Below are 27172 nucleotides of genomic sequence, written 5' to 3'. Positions count from 1 at the left end.
ATCTTTGTGAAAATACTAAACTAAATAGAATTATACCCTTCTATTGAAACTTTTGTTACATTTTCATCTTGCTTAAAAATTGATTTAAAAAATTAAAATGTTTGTAAACCAGTTTAGTATTCTGTAAAAGCTATTTCATTCTATGTCACAAATTTGATAGGCTAAACAACTTTGGATATGGAATTAAACTTTTCAGAAAAGAAAGACTGTGTTTACTCGTAAATGTTTTATCAATATTTCACAGCTGGATGTGAGTGAATTAATAAAGTAAGACCTAAAATGCAACTTAAGCTAATTGGATTACATAAGAAACGTTTATAAAACAACTTATTAATTTTATAAAATAAGACCATACATTGGATAGAATGTATAAACGGACTTACGTTAAAAACAAGAAACTTTATTAGGTGGATATATAGCAAGTTTACAGTTCGCCGTGGGCCATTAAGGATACTAAATATGTTGTAAGTTAATTGAATCGATCTAGTTTTAAAATTCACGAGAATATATGTCACAGGCAAAATTCATCAAAACTGGAGGGGAAAAATAACAGAAAGTAATAATTCAGGAATAAACTAAAAATAAATAACGCGTCGGCTTCTAAAGAAAGAGAACCAATCATTTAAGGTTGAACACCGCTATATCAGGCTGATTTCATATGAAATCTACATACTTGATAAACTTTTTTTCGAATTTTTCTAGCAGATCAGATTTTATATTCCCTTAAAGAATTATATCGCTGCTATAGAAAGGGAAAAGGGATGTTAACTTTTATATGTAAAAGCTACAGTTCATTAAATGAACCCGCTGAATTTACTCCTTTTTCGCTTGTCTCCGGATTATTCTAAATATAGTAGTATACGTCATATTGCTAAAATAGCAACTTGTAATCCATTATGGCGGACTTCCGTAAATTATTTTCACTATTCCTTATTCAATATCCAGTTGGATGCATACTATTTGTTTCTAGTAGTTTTCATTGTGTATGGGCACAATATATAATTGGTTAAATTGTTTAAACAAAACCAGACTGACCTTTGAACGTGTCAAAATTGCCACTTTTCACCCTTTCAATGCATTTGTGGCCATATTTTCTGAACAGTAATCATGAAACTTGTTTAAAAGATATATGACCACAGGATCTGAAACGATAACACCAGTGTTATGGCTCTTGAATCAGTCAAAATTGCCATATAAAATGAATCAGATTATCATATTAATGCCCACAATTCTCTGGGCAATCCTCGTGAAGCCAACACAGTATATACTATGTGCAAACTTTTGTTGTCAGTTTTCAGTGCCAACCTTAAGGGTTCCGGTTATGTGTTTGGTTGATTCTACTCACGTGAATCTTGTGCTTTCTATAAAGGATATTTTTCTTCAAAATGTATTTTTAAATATTTTAGCCATGAGTAACATGTATTTGTAGTGCCCTAGGTTTGTTTGTACAGAATATCATACTTCCTTTTCGAAAATTGTTTACTCCATGTTTATATAAATTGTGTTTTATTTATTTTTTTTTATATTTTTTTTATTTATTTGCCCATGTAGTCCAAGTTGTAAAAGTGTGACAAAACAAGTAAATCTGAAATAATTGTGAAATTTTCAAATTGAAAGTGAATGTAGAAATGTCAAAACTAAGAAAATGCTGCTTTATTTCAAATCAGATATACCTTTCTCAGATTTACCCAAAGTACCTAAATAAGTATGTCAGACATACAATTTTTGCAAACTTTGCTAAAAATATTTTTGGAAAGAAATTCTGTGTTCTCTACAAAATAATATATGGGCAGTCAAAAGTTAATTAAAGTTAAAATTTATATTTACAGAAAAGGTAACCTCTCTACAAAGCTTCTTCTACTTGGTTTGAACAATAAGTTTATCTACTCTAAATAGCAAAGTACAAAAAAGAAAAGAAATTTCACTTGAAAGGAGCTACCAAACACAAAACATGAACCTTTTTGACTGACCTGAGTAACCGGAGCTAATTTTCTGTTGATGCATTCAATAAATTCCCTTTTATACTTTTTGAAACATCTTTGTTTGAGAAAAATGATTTGGTTTCATTGCACTGTAGTTTTCTCTCTCTTAGAGTTTCATTTGTGGTAACAAGTTTCCTTTTCCTGCATTTTTTAATTTGTTAATCCAATTATTTGCCTTCAGTGATACCTTTCTGTGCAAATCAGGTTTCAGCAAAAGTGTCCCAAAAGGGACAACCCCATTTATATTTATAATGTGTAACAATTTGCAAAACTACAGTCATTAAAAGAAGCCATCAAAATGCATTAAGACAATATATGAATAATGAATTCAACGGTATATTTACACATATTTCCTTATTTCCCATTTCGTTTCATATATGATCGTGTAACAATCAATATATTAATTTGTCTGTCATAAACATATCCAAAAAATACAGAAAATTGGAAATTGACATAATTATTCAAAGTAACATTCCCATATCAAGTGCACCAAACTTTCTGTCTGGTGTTTGCAAATACATGAAGTACAATTCCGTTTAATAATTTCATAAGACTGAGTTAATTTTCTGTTAATGTAGCGTTGTGTAAAAATTTTCATTTGAACTGTTACAATTTTTTAAAAAAAGGACCTGAAATTTGACCTCAAACATTTTCCCCTAGTATATCACATGCAAAAAATGAATGCTTGCTTTGATAATATGCAAATTTATTCAGTTTGATATTCAATTCCATGATATTTTTGTTTCACTTTACAGTTGGAAAGACATTGATCAGGCTATTTCAGAAATGTGCACGAAGAAAAATGAGATTCTGACAGTAATAATTTGTTTTAAACTTTTTTTGTTAAATTGATATAAAACATGATTTATTTCCATTACTGTTCTTACAGCCTACTCAACCTTTGTTGGTATTTTTTCAAAATACATGAAGATTAATTCTTTCTTGGACAAACAGGTTTGAGTGAATATAAAAATTCTAGCAGTGGATGGTCTATCTTAGTCATTTTGAGTTTTACTCAATTATACCAAATGCTAATTATAAATTTGCTGCTGAATTAGTTCTGTGTCTGCTCTGTGCAGATTTGCATTATTGTGAAGGATTCACCTATGCGGAGCATTTACCAACCATATCATTTACAATTGGGGTCTCAGACAGATCCTCTCAGTTTATGTGGGCATGAACAATGTATCATTTTGTTTCTGTAAAATGATGTGTATCTTTTATTTTTCTGAAACATATAACTTTATCGTTTTTAAACTGCTACATCAGTTTATATATTTAAATATATCAGTTCAGTTTTATATTTTATTTCTTCATACTATCAGATGATTCATTTATTAATGTATGTTATTATCGGTATGGGTCATTGTCTGGTAGTTTGATACAAAGACGAATCACAACCAAGAATCCCAAATATTCAATTTGACAAGGCCCGTTTGGGAACCGCAATATGCGATAATGTCTTACAGTTGTATTATTCATTTCGTTTCAGATGCAGTTCCACGAAAACGCACATATGAATCAAAGGACGTTCCTTGCAATGAAAACAGAAAACGATTGAAACTAAGGACAGGAAACACGGAGACCGGTACATTTAAAATTTCTAACAGGGGTTTTTGGTCACATTCAGACGTTAAGATGTATTTTTCTTCTTTTAAATGTACAATGCGTTCTGTTTGCCTTTTATTAACTTAAAATTGAATGTATAATTAGAGTTTAGAAGCAACATACTGAATTTTTCCGAAAAATGCCTTTGGTTGCTAAAAACGTATTTAGACAGTTAATTGCTTTCGTTCACATAGCATTTATCTAAACAGACAACAAACAATAACGATAAATCTGATGAAGAATTGCGCATTTCAGTTTCAGTTTCCCTCTCAATGTTGTTTTTTTGTTTCTCAAACCTTACGATAATTTACTGCTAAGAATAAATAATAAGTAAAAACAAACAGAGCCTTTAGATCTTTGAACAGCCTGAGACATTTAGCTTGATCTCAAATCGACACTGATTTTGATTCTGGAAAATATATCAGGCCTATAACTAAGTAGAAATAGTTTGCAACTTTTATTAAAACATGTATGTTGTATTGTCCATATCATGTTGAACTGTGTTGGTAATACATCAAAGACGTGTCTCTTTATGTCAAACTTCTATGTTGTAATGTCAGAATGCGATGTTAACTTGTTCAAATAGTATTTCATTATGTTAAATAGCTCAGTTAATATGTCAAAAGGACATTCGAACTTTTCCAAATAGTGCCTTTATTATCATAATGTCAAAAATATATGTTATCATGTCCAACTGTGATGGTGACTTGTTCAAAAAGTGCCTTACTATGTCTATTCCCTATTCCGTTGAAGAGCTATGATACTATGTGAAAATGTGGTGTGAACTTGTCCAAATAGTTTCTTTATTATTTCAAAAGGTGATGTTACCTTTTCCAAATAAAGTCTTGTTAAATTGCTACGTGTTATTATGTTAAGGTGTAGCGTGAACTTGTTCAAGTAGTGTCCTATCATGTTAAACAGCTGTGTAATCATGTCTAAATGTGATGTTGACTTGTCTAAACAGTGTCTTACTATGTTGAATGGCTATGTTATTATGTCAAAATGTGATATGAACTTGTTCAAATAGCCTCGTATTGTGTCAAACAGCTATGCTTTTATGACAAAATGTAATACTGACTTGTCCAGACTGTGTCTTCTGATGTTAACTAGACATGTTATAATAAGGCAGTATTTGGACAAATACACACCACACTTTGACATAATAACGTAGCTGTCTAACATACAACGTCACTATCTCGACAAGTATACATCATTATTTGACAACAAATAACAGCTTTACATAATAAGACACTGTTTAGACAAGTCAACATCACATTTAGACATGATTACACAGCTACCCGAACAAAAATAATGAACAAACAACTAATTCTATATCAATTCTATACTTATTCTATACTGTTTAGTATACTATTAATTAAATATTACAGTTTAGAGTTAGCATAGCATAGTATTGTATACCGTTTGACCGTCAATAGTATACTATTTCGTAAATAATGGTGTGTATACCATTAGTTAGAGATGATACCTAGTACTACCTACCCAAGAAAATCTAAGGGGAACAACTATGAATTGACCAATAGACTGAAGCAAAAATAAAACATTGGTCAAAAGTAAAGAAAAACTAGTTCTAACACTTTTAAGATTTTCTTTTATATAAACAAAGAAGGATTTTACCGTGTATTGTCTTGTCGATTAAAACACGTTGGGCAAAATGACCTACTTTTGGCTATTCCGACTAAAATAGGATTCCAGATTAGTATCACTTCCCGGTGTAATTCGAACGTGTTAGAATGGAAATAGATTTTAGTTTTGCGTGCTTTGTTAGCAAATATAACACGTTTTTTCGTTTAGATGCGTCGTAATTAATCACTCATTCGGCCTTCGTAATTAGATTTCTACGCATGTGAACTCAAATCTTAGTGGCCAAATAAGCACGCAAACCTAAAATCTATTTCCCAAATAGGTCATTTGGCAACAACTGACCAGGCCTACATTTGTTTAAAACTCTGTATTCGATATACAATAAGTACACTTTTCTCTTGGCTTACACTGACAATTAGTTTATAGGTTGTGCTGAAGCCCTGCTAGATAATTTAGTAGTGCATCAAAATAAAGTAAAATAACGCATAAATTCCCTTAAAGAAATTAACGTTATCTTAAATATTAAGTTGTGGCTTTGTAGCTAAATTTAGGTTTTGTTATTAAAGATGATACATTGGTTTACACAAAATTTGATATATTAAAATGTAAAATGTATATCCAAAAATGAGTAATTACAAAGAAGTTATATTGGTATCACATTCAGTGTGTACATACCACGTGGTTTGTGACGTCATTTCGGGTATTACGGCAAGAAAATTAACAAACAAATCCGTCGATTCAGAACTTAAAAACACCGTAAGTATTTCATTTTTTCACCGATTTTAAAGCCAAGATAGTGGGCTATAAACATAAGCCAAAGATTTCCTGAAATTCTAAGCAGTTTTTGCAAAGGTCTGTTCCAAGCCTGAAATTCGGCAAATTCTTGGAGAGTAATACGGCAAGAAAAACCCGTGTTTTACAAAATAATGCAGGATTTCTTTCCTCTACATTGTTGTGCCTTTCATCCTGTTTATTTCGGTTCCGAGAAGGCCTGCGAACCAATTTACTTGAAATAAAATGGTAGGTTTCTCTGTGAAAACATATGTCTTCGGAAAATGCTAATACGGCAAGAATGATATGACGGCAAGCAGATTAATGAGTACACATATTGTTCCTTTACGAACAGTTTCGCGGATTAATGAGTTTGAGACTCGTTTCCTCATGTATAATACCTGTTAGCAGATTTCTTTAGCTTCTATTCAGATTAATTTCGGTATGATGTGATATGAAAGAACGGCTTTTTTTTCAATGCTTCTTAAAGATCGTTTAAAATATCTATTATTTTTTCTGTTTTATTACTTGTTATCTAATAATTTAGAGCTTTCAAGAGAAGTTTCCTAATTTCTACTTTATTTATAGTCTCAAGAGGTATCTTAAAAATGAGTCCCTATGTGTCTATACTGTTGCATCCGCGAATGCTAACAACCATCTTAAAAGAGTCAAACTGCAAAAATGTCTACAAAAAGTGTTTAAATTTGAAAATATATCCTACATATTCACATTATGTGTTTACTTATCAAGCATTAGTGAAAGCTGGGCCTCTGAACAATGCCTATCAATAATAGTAATTGATAATGTATCGAAACTGTATTTCGAAATAAGTCTTTGAGATTTCGAGATTATGGTGATAGATCTACTAAACTTTGATAAAAAAACACACAAAAAACTTGATGTTAGCAAAGACAAATACTCGGACGACGTATTTTTACTTTTTAAGAGTAATGACACGAACAAAGACTAAACTTAAATTTGGGAAACAATCTAAGACGTCAGTGTTCAGACACAGAAACCAACAAGCGAGTTCAAATGTAAAGTTTGTTACATTATGGATACATACAGAAATTGAAATTTTCAATAAAGTTACTTATTATAATAAAATTAACACATTACACATTAAATTATGACAGTATAAGCAGACAGTTACAAATTTAGAGATTCATTAAACGTTTTGGAATGTAAAACATAACAGTAAAATTTAAGTAAAATTGAACAATTCATTTTATCAGACCCAAGAAAGCAATGGTAACACAACAAATGCAAAATCAATAAAAGGTCACCAAGCCAGCTATGTAGTTTCCATATACGCAACGACATATTGTGCACATTGAAACTTAGTAATCAACATTCATAAATGTTGCAGCATCTTTTTGTGATAAATTTGTATTTCAAAATTATCTTTTATTCAAACAAAAATTTTACTGACGATGGGCAAACTAATACATACTTAAGATATAAAATTATTGTAAGTGCAAAGAATTTCCATCTCGACTTTGCATTTGTCGTATCGTCCATTAATCACAGTTTAATCAATGTAAACCATATAATTATAAATAACAAAAATACCGGTATGCATGTGTACTTCTAGTATGTCATACTAGAGTGTAAAATGCAGATGCCCCTTAAAAAATTAAAACAATATACAAAATGTAATGTGTTAAAATATTTTCTTAAATATTTGGGCACTTTCATCGCGTAAACCAACGATTTGTTGTATCTCATAAAGACCACACCGAACGTGAGAGAAAGAATTTGAATAAAGCGTTAGTGATTAGCCAAACAGCGCACATAAGTGCAATATTGATCTGCTCCTGAGGCATACCAATCTGTTGGAAAATTAAACATAGTTGTCACAGACGGAATCAAGGGTCGGTGTAACATCTTCCAAATACAGGTCATGTCATGAAACAGTTGTTTACTAAGTTATGACCCTAGTTATTGTAAGGATCGCAGAATCATTACTGAAGATAACTTGAGCTTATCATTAAACGTAAGAATCATATAACCAATCATATAATGATGAATCCAGAAAGTGCTAAAACTTTATTTCCTAAAAGGAGGCATAAAAGTAAAAGTATGAAAAGAAAAGAAAAGAAGGATTATCCTGTTCGGTAATATCAAAATAGTACAGTATTACATGCATTCTTCAGACCCCTATATGTAAGTTGTCATAGTATCAAATTATTTTGACAAACGATAAATATCTTTTAAGAACAAAATTACAATCGTTAAAAATATCGTTTCAGAATCATGATCGTAAAATAGAATGTAAGACTATGCCTATACAATCACTTTACTTGCCAACATTATTCGTAAAAAGTATTTTCAAGTTGCGTTAAACAGGCAGACTTTAAAAAATAATCTCGCGACGGCTATGTAAGTCCTTTATCGCTCACTTAGTACAACTGCTTGTACAGCAAAGCCCCCATCCTTCCTATGGACTGAAAGTGCATGAAAAGGTAACAATAATTTTGAAAACAGACCACTGAATTATTCTTTCGAATAAATTTTAGGCATACGGAAAAATGTTTTGTCAACACTTCAAAAATGAAACAGGGCTTTACTGTTTATAAACGGTTCCGTCTAGTTTAGCATAGCATGCACTATGTAGGTATGCCCTGTTTACTAACCTGCTGACAGAAGTAAGTAAGTCTCAACTGCTGTTAGGGACAACAGGAGTATTCATGAATTTGCTTGCCATCATATCATTCTTGCAGTATTAGCATTTTCCGAAGACATATGTTTTCACAGAGAAGCCTACCATTTTGTTTTCAGTATAATGATTTTCTGGCCTTCTTGGAACCGAAATAAACAGAGGTGAAAGGCACAACAATGTAAAGGAAAGCAATCCTGCATTATTTTATAAAACACGGGTTTTTCTTGTCGTATTACCCTCTAAGAATTTGCCGATTTTCAGGGTTGGAACGGACCTTTGCAAAAACCGATTAGAATTTCAGAAAAACATTGCCTTGTGTTTATAGCCCACTATCTGGGTTTGAGCCTCGTAAAAGAATTATTCAAATCAGTGAAAAAATGAAATACTTACGGTGTTTTTAAGTTCTGAATCGAAGGATTTGTTTATTAATTTTCTTGCCGTAATACCCGAAAATGACGTCACAAACCACGTGGTATGTACACACTGACATTATGTGTAACAACATAGGTAGACTGTTGTTATATTCACCATTTCAATTAATCATTTGTAAAGTGTTTCTTATGCTTCATTCATTTTGGAGCATTTCTCTCACTGTTCAGGTATACTTTGCTGCAAATAGTGTAACACAAAAAGTCACTGTCGTCAAATGTAATTACAATATTTTAAGGTAGTAATGACACTAGCATTTCTCTCACTGTTCAGGAGTACTTTGCTGCAAATAGTGTAACACAAAAAGTCACTGTCATCAAATGTAATTACAATATTTTAAGGTAGTAATGACACTCTGCAATTTCGATGTTATTATGTATTTGTAAGCAATTCGACATTCTCTGGACGTAACTATAGCTTAACATAATCATTGCTTTCCATGAAAAAGAAACGAATAAATGCTGAAAAATCATATAGGGAATACGTAATTTGCGATTTTCTTTACAGGTCTACTATCTTAAACAAACTATATAAGGTGTTTTATTTATTGTTGTAAACAAAGTAAGAGGGTAACCTGCAGATAACCACAATAATTTACACTGTTTACACAACTTAAAAAAAGAGACTTTGTTGGGGTATCTCATTTACATTTATATCAACAATTATCTCCTGCACTGAGTGCATTCATGAGTGGAAAATATCGACTGTATAATGTTGTAGGGGATTGTTTACATACTAAGATCTTTAATAACTTCTTTCAGATCAATATTTCTATTGGTTTTGGTAAGCTTATTATAAAGAACATGCAATTCTCTTTCAGTCAGAATTATTTCATGAGTTTTAGACTCTTGGCTAGTCTTAGATTTTGAAATTATTAAAAGACAAAAGAAAGTTTAGTATAGCCTCTTTCAAAGTGTTGAAAGTAGACTAAACTTCAATCTGACTAAAGTACTTGATTTTTTAAACGAAGACCTGAGGATGTCCAATTCACATTCATCTTTTTGTGTATTTGGATTTCAGATATTGCTATTTTTATTTTCGCAAATCTATTTTTATTTTGAACCAATCAGACGACTCGTTTCAACAAGCATTTGGCTGAACCATCAAAATGACGTCAATGAGGTATTATTAGTGATCCGTTTCCTATCTTGTCACCGGGATAAGCACCGTTTAGTACGCATGCACAGGGAGACAGGTCTAGCGTTTTATCTACACTTCTGTGATACTAATCTATTAATTTCAATTCGATATATACCTAAAAAACAGATGGTAGACAAAAGAGCTGTAGTGAAGTAAAAAGAAAACTGTCATAGCCGTTAAAGCGCTTGTGATAGACAATAGTATCCCTTTGATACTTATATTAATTATAACCCTGCTGATATTAGAAAACCGGTGATAGAACTAAGAACCCCGGTGATAGGCATTAGAATCAACCGCGGTGATAGCAGTAAGAACCCGGGTGATAGCTGTAAGAACCCTAGTGATAGGCATCAGAAGGCTTCAAGCCCAATGAAAGCAGTAAACCGATGGTAGCAGTAAGAACCCCGGTGATAGGCATTAGAACCCCGGTGACAGCAGTAAGAATCCTGGTGATAGACATCAGAAGCCGAGTGAAAGCAGTTAGACCCCCGGTGATAGAAGTAAGAACCCCGGTGATAGCAGTAAGAACACCAGTGATATGCATTGGACTCCCGGTGATTGATATTACAGCCCCAGTAATAGCTGAAAGAGCCCACCTTGGTAGACATTAGAACCCTGGTGATAGCAGCATGAAACCATGTGGTAAGAATATGAAACTGGGTGATAGTCATTACGACCCCAGTGATAGACATTACAACCCATGTAATAGCAGAAAGAATCCCCTTTGATAGACATTCGGACCGTGGTGATAGTTGAAAGAACTTTTAAGAAGCCCGATGATAGATATTTCAACCCCGATGACAAGCAACAGAACCCCTATGATAGCAGTAAGAACTATGGTGATAGACATTAGATCACTGGCGATAGACATTAGAACCCTAGTGATAGATATTAAAACCCCGTTGATAGGCATTACAACCCCGGTGATAGCAGTAATAATCGAAGTGATATGCTTACAACCCCGGTGATAGGCACAACAGCATTGGTGATATTAGATATAAGAGCCTTGACCCCGGTGATAGGCATTAGAATCAACCGCGGTGATAGCAGTAAGAACCCGGGTGATAGCTGTAAGAACCCTAGTGATAGGCATCAGAAGGCTTCAAGCCCAATGAAAGCAGTAAACCGATGGTAGCAGTAAGAACCCCGGTGATAGGCATTAGAACCCCGGTGACAGCAGTAAGAATCCTGGTGATAGACATCAGAAGCCGAGTGAAAGCAGTTAGACCCCCGGTGATAGAAGTAAGAACCCCGGTGATAGCAGTAAGAACACCAGTGATATGCATTGGACTCCCGGTGATTGATATTACAGCCCCTGTAATAGCAGAAAGAGCCCACCTTGGTAGACATTAGAACCCTGGTGATAGCAGCATGAAACCATGTGGTAAGAATATGAAACTGGGTGATAGTCATTACGACCCCAGTGATAGACATTACAACCCATGTAATAGCAGAAAGAATCCCCTTTGATAGACATTCGGACCGTGGTGATAGTTGAAAGAACTTTTAAGAAGCCCGATGATAGATATTTCAACCCCGATGACAAGCAACAGAACCCCTATGATAGCAGTAAGAACCATTGTGATAGACATTAGATCACTGGCGATAGACATTAGAACCCTAGTGATAGATATTAAAACCCCGTTGATAGGCATTACAACCCCGGTGATAGCAGTAATAATCGAAGTGATATGCTTACAACCCCGGTGATAGGCACAACAGCATTGGTGATATTAGATATTAGAGCCTTGACCCCGATTTTACAAAGATACTTAAGTGTATTAAATGTTACATAAGAAAAGTAAAAACGTAAGCATTTTCATGAAATTTGGGCCTAGTGAAAGTAGTAAGAAACCCTGGTGATAGGCATTACAACTCCAGTGATAATTGAAGGAACCCTGGTGATAGACATTAGGTAGGCCATGCATGGTTTTCTAAAATATCACCAGGTTTGTTACCAGGGTTCTAATGTCTACTAATTACCGGTGTTCTTACTGCTATCACCGGTGTTCTAACTACTATCACAGGGGTTCTTACTGCTATTACCAGGTTTTTTTTTCAACCACCACCGAGATTCTAACGACTATCAACGGGGTTCTTAGGTTTATTACCGGGGTTCTTACTACTATTAAAGGGGTTCTAATGACTATCACCGGGGTTCTTACTACTATCACCGCAGTTCAAATGCCTATCACCGGGGTTCTAATATCTATCACCGTGGTTCTTATGCCTATCAGCGGGGTTGTAAAGCCTATCAACAGGGTTCTAATATCAATCCTCTGGGATCTAATTCCTAACATCAGGGGTCTGGGTTCTTTTTACTATCACCGGGTTTTAATGCCTATCACCGGATTTTTTAATGTATCACGGTTTTAACAGATAATAATGGTTTACAGAAGTGTAGATAAAACGCTAAAAAAGTATCCCCGCGCGTTCGAACTGAACAGTGCTTATCCCGGTGACTAGATATGATATCTCTCAAAACACGTTGGCGCAGTCATGATGTGGTCGTCATAAGAATTATAAACATGAAAAACCCAGGCTAAATATACATTTTTTAAACTTCTACTTACACTTTCAAAATGTTAAAAGCAAGGCTCTGATTGGCTAGCGGAAGGGTCTTCAGAACAAGTCTATCAATAGCACGTCTTCAGATCCAAAGAGTAGCGTTAATTGGAGACGTACTTTAGTCAGATTGACAAAACTTACACTATATTTCATTGAATTTATTTAGTTGTGGAGACTTTTCATAATTATAGACTATAATTGAAGAAATCTCAAAATCAATTAAAAACTGTCAGAACAAGAGCTGTCCATTTTGCTTTAGATGTTTTTAGAAGGTCATTTTTTAAATATTAAATATCTTTTTTTTTTTTACATGGAGAGCTAGCTACTATAGCAAAATTATATTATTTTAAGAGACAATATACTGGTTAAAATGATGTTAAACGACAATATTTTACAGTGTTGTTATAAATCGGTAGAAATGTTCACTATACTTGTATAATAATTTCCCATCCAGCTGGCTTACGAAAGGTCGGTAGTTCTACCCAAGTGCCTGCTTGTGATGAAATAATAGTGGAGCAGGATATCACATAAATACTTCAGTTGATGATACAAGCATCAAATTTACAGAACAGTAACTACCTGGCATGCGCTTTAACATAAGATCAAGGGCCACTTAAAATAATGTCGTTTTCAAGATGGCCGCCGCGAAAACAAAATGGCCGCCATTTTGTATTTACTTTTCAGTACTTTGTTTGAGGCAAGCATGTAATACATTAAAATGATAGCATTTTATGCCCCCAGCATCTACGGATGCCGGAGACATATAATAAATGTCCTGTCCGTCCGTCCGTTCGTACGTCCGTTCGTCTACACGAAGTTAACCAAATGGGACCGTTTCATCTTACATCAATACCCTTACTAGAATGATTTGATACTAATACATATGTAACCTGTTACCATTTTTCATCTTCAGACATCACTTGACCTCAGTTTGACCTTGACCTCATTTTGGACTTAGTTTGCTTTATATGGGTCATCTCTTGGTTAACCAAATGGGACCGTTTCGTCTAGCATCAATACCCCTTACAAGAATGAATTGATACAAATACAGATGTAAATTGTGACCATTCCTCATCTTCAAACATCACCTGACCTCAGTTTGACCTTGACCTCGTTTTGGACTCAGGTGCAAAATCTACCGATAAGGATGCCACTGGGGGCATCAAGCGTTTATTGAACGCAGCTCCTTGGTTTTATTAATACACTTTCGTTTCAGTTTAGAACAGAACATCAATCTGTATTCTTTTAATTTGTAATCAATTTTGTATGGATCGGTGCTTACGAGAGATCTACTTTTCAGATTTTATTTACTTCACAACACGGGTGTTAAGTGCTGTGTGGCGGCCGTAAAAAGTCGCCCCGACTTCATCTCAGTGTTGTTATATTTTCTGGTCCTTCGGGATTATTGATTTCAACTCATTTAGATTTGAAGATTGAATACTGCTTAAGCCGGTGCTAGGGGGCGTGGGCAGTGTTGCTTTTTCCATTACTGCCCATGAACAGACTCAATCAAACCGAGTCTGCAATTTTCACTAATTGCCTTGTTCTCGGTGCTTCCGAGTGATCTACTTTCCAGATTTTATTTTAGACATCTCAACACTTAAGTTTTTATAACTTGCAGATTTGTTTTTGAACAAATGTAAAATCTGGAGTACACCAACCAATATAAGTTTTATATACATTACACTCAAATTACATTCAATGCAATAAATTAACATCTTAGAAAATGCGTCTTATAAACCACGAGGGGATAAAGAAATAGGACAGCGTGAGCACTTGCACAGTCAAGAGCAACATTTTCTTATAAAGCAAACCTTCAGAAACTATTTCTGTTGATTTACTATACCCATGAAATTATACACATCGGAAATCGTGTTCTAGCTGAAACAAACAAATATGCATATAGTGCATTTAGTCATTTTCTTAACAGTTGCAACATCAAATTGCTGTGCATAACAGACCTAAGTGGTGGCACTTGCAATTTCCAGCACAGGAAGTCCTTTTGCAGTCACACATTTGAAGGACCTGGAAGCATTCAGATTTAACCGACAATTCCATCCGATATGGGATTCACACATTGTTCTGCTTCAGCCATCTCCAGTTTGACGGAGGCGGCAGTTGCTGCATGGTAACAGCTGCTTTACATCAGACATGGCCTGCCTGAAAAATTGCTCGCTTGATGAATTTTTCAGAGCACCTTTTGTTGGTGGAATCGCCTTATACGCGCTTTGTTTCCGGGCAAACAAATCAAGTCAAGCTTCATCCATCTTGCATGTCGTGCTTGATCGAGCATACAGTATAACTAAATTTGTTTCTAATGTATCCATTTCCTACTCAGTTATTATTATGTATTGGGCAACACTGAGACTATGAAATACTTTGAACTATAGCTGTTTCACAAACATTCCATTCCTGCCATGCAGATTTCTTGCCCTTGTTGACAAATGCAGAAACAGTTTCGCAACCGGTAAAAGCAAGAAACAATGGCAATGCCTCTGAGTGAGGACCAAGTAAGCAAGCCACAAAACATCAGTACACTGCCATAGCAAGAACTAACTAATAATTGTAATTGTTCGGTTTCCTGTCAATGATTATCGGCTTCTTCGTGATTACATGGAGCAAGCGCATTTCTGTTTATATATAAATTGCAAACAATATCGGCAGCTTTTGTTGCTATGATCATTTTATTGGTTTGCACAGTTATCATAATACCCCGAGATATCTAGGGGCTATTCTGGATTCCAGCCCGTCCGTCTGTATACGGAATTTGTCTGCGCTATTTCTCAGCAATTATTTGCTAGTTTGCAACCAAACCTTGCAATTATTATTCGTACCAAGTCAAGTTGTACATGTTCAAAGCATGTTCCATTTGAATTATTTTTCACATAGTTATAGCCCTTTATTATTTCTTTTTCTATATATTTATATGGACAAAATGTCCGAGCTATTTATCAGTCATTGTATGCCAGACGTTTATCACACCTTGTTATTACTATTATTATTGGTACCAAGTGTAGTTATGCATGTGCAAAACACGTTCCATTAGAATGAGTTTTGACTAAGTTGTTGCCCTTTATTTGTTTCAAATACGAACAGAGTTACATTGGTTTTTTAACATACTTTATTTGTTAAGTATAACTATATCCCTTGGGGATATAATAAAATGAAAAAGTGGAAACCCACAGGTCTCCAAACACGACATAAACGGAAATGTTGCAGTCTTGATTTGATTTGTGGTAATGGAGCCTTCATATCACAGAAAATGCCAAAAGACAAGATTAAAAATGGTCCCTTGTGCATGACCTTGACCTACTGACTTAATTTCTTCTTTTTTTAAAGATATTTGCACACCATTTTTTTGTGCGTCTTTGTACATTTTGTCCCTGTACGATATACTAAGCAATGTATCATATTTTCAATAACCCTGTTCCTCTGACAATAAGCTGATATCTGGGGGTATTCATCACCATTAGTGATACGTCTTGTTTTATCCGCACGAAAACTCAATAGTTTAGTTTTATTTTCAACGCATCTAAGAAATCTATTCCATAGTTTAGGAGGTCTTCTGTTATACTCTTTTCAACATTATCAAGAGTTTGAAAAAGAACATAAACAAAAGCACAGGTACTTAAACACTTAAACTTACAATGATATATTCAAATTTGGTATCTGTTAATACAAAGTATGTACTATTTTAATTTGAAGGCCAATGAACTATCCTTTTTCCGCTTTCAATAAATATTTTAACATTTTGCTGTATGGGATACAATTTGTTTTGTTTTGTTACATGATACGTATTGAAGTTGTCAATGAACGCCATGCTGAGTAACATAACATTATGAACTGTATCAGTGTGCCCTTGTAGTGTTTGTAGTTCATTCTATAGAATCATTACACATATCATTTAATTAAAGATTTTGTTTCAGCTGATTAGCAATGGTTCAGTATTGTCATGATTTTGATACTGTTTCTCAGTGAAACAAAGCAAGAAAAGAAGGGTAGAACAGAGAAGAGATTGAAAAGAAGAGACGTCCATATAAACCATATTAGCTTATTTCAGGCCAGTATCATAATAATATGCTTTCAGGTTTATCTGGGACCAGGATCTAAGCAATAGTCGATGGTTATAGCACTGAAAGTAGAAGACTCAAGCTTGGCCGTGATAAGAACGTTATCTAAGAGTCTGGCGTTCATTTTAAAGATGGCGACCTTCTTAAATGGGTCTATATTTGGAAAAGGCAACATTAAAAATAAAACTTTCAGCTTATGGGAACAAATTGATAGGAAAAACATGTTACAGCCCAATAAATATGATATTTTAGAAACTTACAGATCCTGATTATATGAAAAATGCCTCAATTCTGGCAGCCATTTTGAAATTTGGAGGCCATCTTGAAAATGGATGATTTTTAGATGGCCCTCGATCATTTTTGAATCTGGGCCATATGATGAACATTTAGTGTAAATTTCATACTTGTATCATCAAGTGAAGTATTTCCTTAGATTTTCACACTAAGCTGCTCCACTATAATGCACGGAGATGCACCTGGGGTCTTCCTCCACCATCAAAGCTTGAAAGTTACCATATGACTTATAATTGTGTCGATGCGACGTTAAACCCAACAAAATAAATAAACGAATAATATTTTCACTATAAGGCTAACCTTTACATGTGTTCAGTGTGTCTATACTGGAAAAGCAATTCTAATTGGGAGAAACCAAAAACCAACGGCATCAAAGATGATATGCATTTCTCATTTCCATTGCAAGATAAATAAATTGTGCTAAATCCTTCAAGCTTTCACTAAAAATGAACGAAAAGAGAATTTCAAGTTTGATAATGTTTGGCCAATGACAAAAAATATGGTTGTTAACATTTCCTTCTTTGTTCACGATAATACGGACAGACAAGAAGGAAAAAAGCTAATTTTACAAAAGATGCATATTCTATCTTCTCTTATTATGTTTTCATACCTCCCTGTTTCAATACGGAGTCTATATAACAAAATGAAGTTCGAAATATTCACAGTGCACTGGTTGTAGGTGCAGATGGGAATTTCCGGTCTCGAGGGTAACTGTTTAGGCGGTTACGAGGCTCCAGCCGAGTGACCGCGTAAACAGTTACCCGAGAGCCGGGTATTCCTATCTGCACCTACAGCCAGTGATAGAATCTTTTTCTTGCATACCATATTTAACAGAGAAGAGTAAAAATTAAATTCAAACAAATGATTTTCTTATAGCACTTTTTTCTTATAGTAGCGTATTAACAAAGCGCGGGAACTTTACGTCCGTAAACAGGAAGTACGTCATGACGTTACAGAGACGAAAACAACGTAAGAGTTCCGGTTTTGTTTTATCATCTGCAATGAAACGTTATGTTATCTTCTTAAAATAACGTTTTTTGAATCGAGAAATATGTTATTAGGAACAAAGAGGAACTATCCAGGTATTTAATTTTTATCCCGTTTTACGAAAAACATTATTATTACTACACACATCTTCTGTACATATGTAGTTCGTTATACGTCATATACAGCACGAGAGTCATCTTACACCCCGGGGTTTAAGATGGAGTTTTCCAGCACCGGTGAAATCACCAAAAAATCCCCGTCTGGTATGTAAGAAATTCCTATATTTACCTTAAGGGCAACCCTTAAATATTACTCTAATTCCTATCTACTAATTCCAAATCATGTTTAAACAGTGCATATTACGGCATTCTGTCAGAATACAAGTTTTGTTAATAAGTATCAAAAAGTCTTGACTTAATAGTTCTATAAAATCTTGATAAATCAACAATTGGGAGAATCCGTGAGAATCTAAGAACTGTTTGAGTTAATATGCCCTGTTATTGTTATTATATTTTCTGTTTAGATCGTGTCTAAGTACAAAGTACAACTGTTAAAATACTCTTACGAAATGGCCAAAAAGCTGCGAACATGCCGCGAACATGCTGCATGCGAACATACCTATTCGCAGGAAGTATTCGCGGGATATTCGCTGCTACCGCGATCATGCCGCGATTGGTTTGATACTAGTTCGCGGGATATTCGCAGGAAGACCAGTGATCGCGGCATATTCGCGAGAAGAACTTAAATATTATAATCTTTTGGTAAACTGTTACTGAAGAGATTTTATAAGAGCAGGTAATTGTAGATCAATTAATTTGTAACATTATCTGTAAGGTCACAGTATGAATCTGATAAGTTAATTACAACCAGATATTCTGGACATATTTAGAAGGAAATCTGAGTGCATTACAGACAGTTTTCATAAGTGATTCTTAGAGGCTGATAGGAATATATACTTTTTTGTGGTAAGTCAGAAAATTTATGTTTAATATCTATACTCATATATCTCAGTAAACATAAGGAATTTTGAAAATGAAATAGATATGCTTAACCTTTTGCAGAGTGGTATCAGATTATCTAAAAAGAAATATAAAACTAGCTTATTTTGACAATTTCTAAGCTTCATAAGTCTGATAGTTAACATGTAAAACTATAACAGATTTGTAGTGATACATATAACTTATAAGCAGTGTGAAGAAAAAAACATTGGGATGAAATGAATACAGTCGCACTCAGACACTGTTATTGAAATGACAAGTAACAGTTAAAATTCAAACATATTTTATCATTAAAACTTTGTTTAAAATGCTCCAAATATGATATGAAAAAGTTCAGACATTGACAATTTGAATTTGTTACAACCTCAGTGTTCAAGTTTATTCAATAAATTTATATCCCTGATTCCTACTAATTTATTTGTTTTTGCACCTTTTCTGTACATGCTTTTTTGTACACAATTTCTGTAGAGATGGTTTTCAGCTAGTTCGCGGCATGTTCGCAGCAACTAGTTCGCGGGATGTTCGCAGCAACTAGTTCGCGGGATGTTCGCAGCAACTTGTTCGCGGGAAGTTCACAGCTACTTGTTCGCGGGAAGTTCGCGGCAAAACTAATTTGCATGTGAAAAGTGAACACCAAACGAACATCCCGCGAACAATTATACCAATTGTATCAAAAGTGTTCGCGGCATGTTCGCCGGATATTCGCGGCATGATCGCAGCAAGTGTTCGCGGCAAACTATAATATTTCCGTAAGGGTAGTTAAATATTATTTTGGCTAAATATTTTCATCCAATTATCTTTCTTTGTATTAAAATGGAAATCACCTGGTTTCACCATACATTGTCGACAAATTCTGTGAATAAATTTTGTATGTATAAATACTACATCTTTTGCAATATAAAAACAAACATATTTTCGCTTCAAATCTTTAAAATCGATGCAAATAGGGTATCAAATAGATGAAATTTCTTTGACATACTAGGTACTTCTATATTTTTGAATACATGTAGTTTAATTAAATATACATGCTGGGCAATGCTTTTTGGGGTCTTTAGACTAGTTACCATTTTTAAAGAGAGTAATTCCCAAGTATTTTAATGAATTACTATTTCTGTTTTTGTATATAATATGAATACATCGTATGTTTTATGACGCCTTATCTCCGAGTATCATCGCTTTTGTTTTTGCTGTATTTATTTTGCCCCAAACATTACAAAAATTTTCATCATTTGTAAGCATGAGTTGTACCCTTACGAAATAGTCAAAAAGCTGCGAACATGCCGCGAACATGCTGCGAACATGCCTATTCGCAGGAAGTATTCGCGGGATATTCGCTGCTACCCGCGATCATGCAGCGATTGTTTTGATACTTGTTCGCAGGAAGACCAATGATCGCGGCATGATCGCGAGAAGAACTTAGAGGATATAATCTTTTGGTAAACTGTTAATGAAGAGCTTTGATAAGAGCAGGTAATTGTTGATCAATCAATTAATTTGTAACATTATCTGTAAGGTCACAGTATGAGTCTGATAAGTTAATTACAACCAGATATTATGGACATGTTTGAAGGGAAATCTGTATGCATTACAGACATTTTTCATAGTGAATGGTGATTCTTAGAGGTTGATAAGAATATATTCTTATTTGTGGTAAGTCAGAAAATTTATGTTTAATATCTATACTCATATATCTGAATAAAAATGAGGAATTTTGAAAATGAAATAGATGCTTAATTTTTGCAGAGCTGAATCAGATTATTTAAAAAGAAATATAAAACTTATTATGACAATTTGTAAGCTTCATAAGTTTGATAATTGATATGTAAACTATGACAGATTTGTAGTCATACATATAAATTATAAGCAGTGTGAAGAAAAAAACATTGGAATGAAATTAATACATGCACTGAGACACTGTTATTGAAATTACAATAAACAGTTAAAATGCAAACATATTTTATCATAATTAGAATTTAAAATGCACCAAATATGATATGAAAAAGTTTAGACATTGACAATTTGATTTTTAAATTTGTTACAGCCTCAGTGTTCAAGTTTATTCAATAAATCCTATTAATTTATTTGTTTTTGTACTTTTTTCTGTGCATGCTAGTTGTGCACCATTTCTGTAGTGATGGTTTTCAGCTAGTTCGCGGCATGTTCGCAGCAACTATTTCGCGGAATGATCGCAGCAACTAGTTCGCGGGATGATCGCAGCAACTTGTTCACGGGAAGCTCACAGCTACTTGTTCGCGGGAAGTTCGCGGCAAAACTAATTTGCATGTAAAAAGTGAACACCAAACGAACATCCCGCGAACATTATACCAATTGTATCAAAAGTGTTCGCGGCATGATCGCAACAAGTGTTTGCGGCTAACTATAATATTTCCATAAGGGTAGCGTTTCTGGTGACTTCGAAAAAAGGAGCTTGGTCATCAGTATATAGCAACAGAAAAATATTTTTCATTATAAGTCTAGATCATCTAGATCAGAGATAATGTTATCCGAGTAATGTATAGTAACACAAAAAGACGATCTATTAATATATATAAAATCTATACCTCATTTTGACACAATAACATAGCAAGACACTGTTTTGACAAGTCAACATCATATCTTGCAATAATAGTTAGAAAATTCGATTCAAGCATTCCTTTTACTTTACGCAGCAATTACTCATTCGCGGGAATCCATAGATTAATAAACATCATAAATAAACAATTACTAACATATAAATGCCTTTAAAATGCATCTACCGTTTTATTTTATTCAGAAAAAATAACCAGGCCACAATACAAAACTATCCCTTGCCATTGTTTCGCGGGTGGGGTCGGGTAGGGGGGCCAGTTATACTATACTTTTAACTTTTAACACAGAACTAACTGTTTTCTTTTTTAATAATCTGGGTAATAAACTTAAGTCTTAATACAGACTGAGTCTATTGATTATCAGACATTTTCATCATTTTCTTCTGCATCTGGTTTAATATCCGATACTGGTTATATTACTAGAAATAATGTCAGAACCTTAGACTAATTCCAACATAAAGTTTTATTGTTGATTTTTAATCTTTAGTTACTTATGCAATACAGGAGAAAAAGTCATCAAAAGAAATCCAAGCCTAACACTACAAATTAGTTGATATTTAAAGGCCGTTTCCTTTAGATTTAATTAAACAAAGTATTGCACATTAATCTTTACACGTAATAGCTTTTCTACTAGTATCATTTCTTTATTTACATGCATGCATTACATAATATAGGAGTTCAAGAAGCATTTTATAAAGCGCGCATTGCTGTACATAACTGTTTATGAATTTCGAGCAAATATTGATGTTACCCATGCAGTAACATTGTGAATACAATTTTGTTTTACGAATCCCCTTTGAATGTTTTAATTCTTGTTTCTGACTTTGAGATTTCTTTTACAAAATATTTCTCCATGGTAAACAATATTAAAATGAAATTAGAAAGTACTTGTAAGTAATTATTATAGCCATGTTTTCCACTTTTAGAAACAAATCAAAGAAAATGGTACTATCAGGGGTATGCAACGCGATAAGTTTGTGAAGGTGATACAATACTTATATAAAATCGCATATAGATGATGATTTTATATTTGCGCATGTTCCAAGTTCCTTCTTGTTCATTTTTGTTATATTAATATATATACGTGTAAGTCTTTCTACTGAACTGAACACAGAACGTACGTCTGATTTTCATTGTATGCTTTTATAGTATAAACATGTAATAAATCAGAAATAGATTTATTCATATTTAGCAAATATACATGTTATCAAATGACACAACGTTAGACAACAAAAAGATATACTGTCCAACATCACACATTGTTGTAAAGTTCTATTCATGTTGTATCATAGAATAGTTTACTGTTGTCTTATGTTTCAGTGCCTGACACGTATCAGCCTCCAATACAGGAGACAGGTAACTCATTTCTTTTATTATGCCCTGTCTTAAATCTTTCTACAGAAGCCTTATAGGGGCATTAAAAAAATTGTCATAGATGCTTAGGACATCTTATGTCTTGCGTCTTTTCTCTCAGAACTTACGTACTATGCATTGGGACTTATGTATGTATGCATCAGGTTAGAAAGAAAGCTACATGGGAAATTATTCACGAGTTAATGGCAGACGGGTTTTCCACAAATTCAATCCTAAGATATAGTAGGAAGTAAATTTACTCGTTTTAGGCTTGAAATCTAAGCATTTATTTTCTATCTTTCTGTGATGCTATACGAAACGCTCATATTAATTGAGTCTCAATACATAATATATGCCAGTCTGGACTTGATGTGCAGCCAGTGAATAGAGATTTACCCTACCCCGTACGTACTCAATTCTGGATAAAACATTGATATGTAAGAATAAAAGTTGTAGGACTAATACTTTTTCCCCTATATTAGATAGTAAATTTTTGTGTATATTGTTTATGATACAGAGAATTTTTGTGTATATTGTTTAACAAGAATTCCAATCCTTTTTCATTTATTCATTTTGAAATATAGATAGTTTTAAAAGCTAGAAAAGTATGTTCAAATTGTGATGTCTAAAGGAAAAAAATGATAACAACCAAGACACAATAATTAATGGTCCTAATAGGCTTCTGAATCTTTCATATATAAATTCACAATGGTGCTCCAGATATGTAAAGGGGCAGAATTGTTGGTCGTTTAATTTTTTTTTTATTTGGTGGGGGGTAGGGTTTGATTGACCATATAATCAAAGACACACCTATTATAGACAAATAATCAAAAAAAGCTAAATAAAATCATTTAGAAAACATGAACTATTTACATAGACATGATATCACGATTTTAGGAGCAATGGCCATATTTACATGTTTTTGGGCGGAGTATCTGCCTTCGTGGTAACATTATCTTATATCAAATTTTAAATATCCACCATTCCCACTGGCACCAGACCAGAATGAAAATACCACTGTACATGCTATACCCTACCCCATAAGAACCATGGTCATGAACGAGAAAATGCCACTGTACATGTTATACCCTACCCTTAAGTATACTATAAGAGCCATGGTCATGAGCGAGAAAAAGCCACTGTACATGTTATACCGTACCCCTAAGTATACTTTAAAAACCATGGTCATGAACGAGAATATATACTAAACCCATTTCAATCGCGAATTTCTCACCTAAAACGCTCAATTCGGTAAATGGGTACTATGCATTTTGAACAGTTGGTAATCATATTCTCTATCGTGCACCAGTTACATTGCCTTAATATTTCTTTTCGCAGAGACACTCCGTTCAATACTAAAAACCGAGAGTTGAACGAAACTAAAAAGGAGGCATAATTCATGAAAACTTGGCACCAGAGTTATGACCCTTGTGTCATATGATGTGGATGATGATGTGGAACAATAATTTTGAATTTAAATCCAATCCATTTAGTAATAACTGAGATAGAGTGAGAGTGCACCAAAACTTTAACCAGAAATTCTAAGTAAAATGGGTTGATAATTCATAAAATATTGATGTGAGAGTTATGGACCTTGTGTCATATGTTGTGGGTTATAATGTGGAATAACTTTTTTAAGTTTCAATCAAATCCATTTAGTAAAAAATGAGGTAGAGTGAAAGTGAACCAAAACTTTAACATGAAACGCCGGGGCGAGTAGGATAGCTTTTCATATACTTGTTATAGTCGAGCTAATCATAAGTCCATTTTCAAATGAAGCACTAATACTGATTTCAACTTTATTAAAGGTCTGTGATCATGTCAAACAATTAAATATGTGTCTATTTTCAATTTAGCCGAGCCTGCCGCAACTACCGATGTGACTCAAGGTCTTTTCCCTGCAAACATGCAACCCGTGCATGAGGAACAGGAAATTTCAGGTATTTTCTCACATTAATGAGTCTTTTCTAACATTGTATAACTTAGTACGTATACATTTCATGCTATTCTGTGGTTCATTGAAAAATGACGGAGAATATATCCTGGTAAATTCACTGTTTATAACCATGATACTATCAAATATGATTTCACTGGTGCGAAACTGTTCTTGAACACGGAAGAATATGCATTGTTAATAACAGGAAATTCGTTGAGTAATGGAACTTAAATATGTCATTTTTGAATATCTAGTTTTTTTTCACACGTAATGCCTTGTACGTCATACATTTTGAGTTCCCCGCAAGGAATAAAATCACTCACGGATAAACCACCATTAAAGCGCATAAAATACAAAAATGTAAAAAGAAAATTTGTGAGTTTTTTTATCAAAGATCAAAAGTTAGTTCTGCTATACATCATAATTTCACTAGTGGTTGTGCTTATTTGGCTCTTTCAACGAAAAAAACACACAAAGAAATGTCCATTATTTAAACCAGTGCATGTCTGGTGCGTTTCATTCAAATAATTCGCGATTCTGATGCATTTTAAATTAAATTGCATTGACAAAAGCATCCTAAAGAAGGTCTTAACATAAGCAATTTAACGATTACAATGATTTGCATCTGTTACATTGATCTAACATAGATTTTAAAGACCTGGTAGTGAGCACCATACTGGCAATGTCATAGAAACACCGTAGCTGGCTATAAAAATCATCAGTTCACAACAATGATTGAAAGAGGCATACCAAAACTGATTTTAAATTGATTTTCTTTCTAGTACGTGGCGCAGCTGGAACATCCGGAAACATCCCAATACTGCCATCATCATCTGCTGTGACTGCTGCTGCAGGTTTGTTGACATTTTATGTATTCTGAATGTAGTGTTAAGAAACTCAAGGGTCATTCACTCGGGCCACGTACGCCCTCTAGAAATAGTCCGCAGGCGTATGACTTCTTCTTTGTGATATGGTTCTGCCTGTATATGTCCGGGTGGAATACTTACGAAATGCATTTATAATAAAAAAAATACAGGTTTGAACGATTTTTCACTGTGTTGTTATTGTGAAATAGGGTAATGAGGATGTGTATCCGAGAGAAAAGATTTGTTTATTTGTTTTGGGTTTAACGCCGTTTTTCAACAGTATTTCAGTCATATAACGGCGGGCAGTTAACCTAACCGGTGTTCCTGGATTCTGTACCAGTACAAACCTGTTCTCCGCAAGGAACAGCCAACTTCCCCACATGAATCAGAGGTGGAGGACTAATGATTTCAGACACAATGTCGTTTATCAAATAGTCACGGAGAACATACGCCCCGCTCGAGGATCGAACTCGCGACCCCGCGATCCGTAGACCAACGCTCTTACCTACTGAGCTAAGCGGGCGGGCTCGAGAGAAAAGAGGTTCCGCATTTCATGATAGATTTGTTTGAAAATAGATATCCTGAGCTTCTGTAAGTAATCAAATTTTATAGAGCTGATGTGAATGAAGAGAAAGGGGCAAGAAATGCTGAAAAGTCATGATTTCTTTTGCAAATGACTATCTGCGGATTTGTACAGAAAGTAGGTTTGACCGCCTCTCTTACACCATTCATTCTGACAGATGTGAAGCGAAAATATTACTTAATAGGGATTTTTGTGTTTGTCTCAGATAGATTCCTTACGAGAAGACATTTGCCTTTTTCTCTAGAACAGTGTGTGAAAGTATTGCATTGATGTATTTGTATGTAATTCTATGGGAAATTAATTGTACTTTGGGACCTGAATAGGCCAGAAACGAAAATTCAGCCTATTTATCTATTTGTACAGAAACTGTAATGATCTGTACATTAAGAACGTTCTTTAAAAGTGAAAATAAGTTATTTTGTTATAATACAGGTACTGGAAATCGAAATGAGAAGAAAGCAGACGACGGGCATAGAGATATCACATCAGCAAAGGCAGGGTCATGTTAAAGAAGAAGACTATAGAAAATAATAAATGTAAACAAAGTACTAAATACTGTATTTTATATGTGTTAAGTGTATCTCTTTATTTCCACTTCATGTGTTGATAAGTTTAAATCAAGAAGAATATACATGTGTTATAGTTTCTTAACTGTTTCGGACGCACCTGTACACTTTCTGCTAGTAGTAAAGATATAAATTTTTGTATATTCAGATACACTTGCAAAACAACCGA

General features: G+C 34.0%; 1 long non-coding RNA gene across 1 annotated transcript; it reads left to right on the top strand.

The window, feature by feature from the left end:
• LOC123550171 (uncharacterized) lies at positions 1-26973 on the top strand. The gene is made up of 6 exons (XR_006686204.2): positions 1-464; positions 3475-3570; positions 23020-23055; positions 24909-24992; positions 25771-25842; positions 26870-26973. It is a non-coding gene; the product is annotated as an uncharacterized LOC123550171 (long non-coding RNA).
• The last annotated feature ends 199 nt before the right edge of the window (positions 26974-27172 follow it).

Source organism: Mercenaria mercenaria, chromosome 6 (assembly GCF_021730395.1).
Source record: "Mercenaria mercenaria strain notata chromosome 6, MADL_Memer_1, whole genome shotgun sequence".
Classification (NCBI taxonomy): Eukaryota; Metazoa; Mollusca; class Bivalvia; order Venerida; family Veneridae; genus Mercenaria; species Mercenaria mercenaria.
The sequence above is the reverse complement of the archived record's forward strand: the minus strand, read 5'-3'. Positions and strand labels throughout refer to the sequence as shown.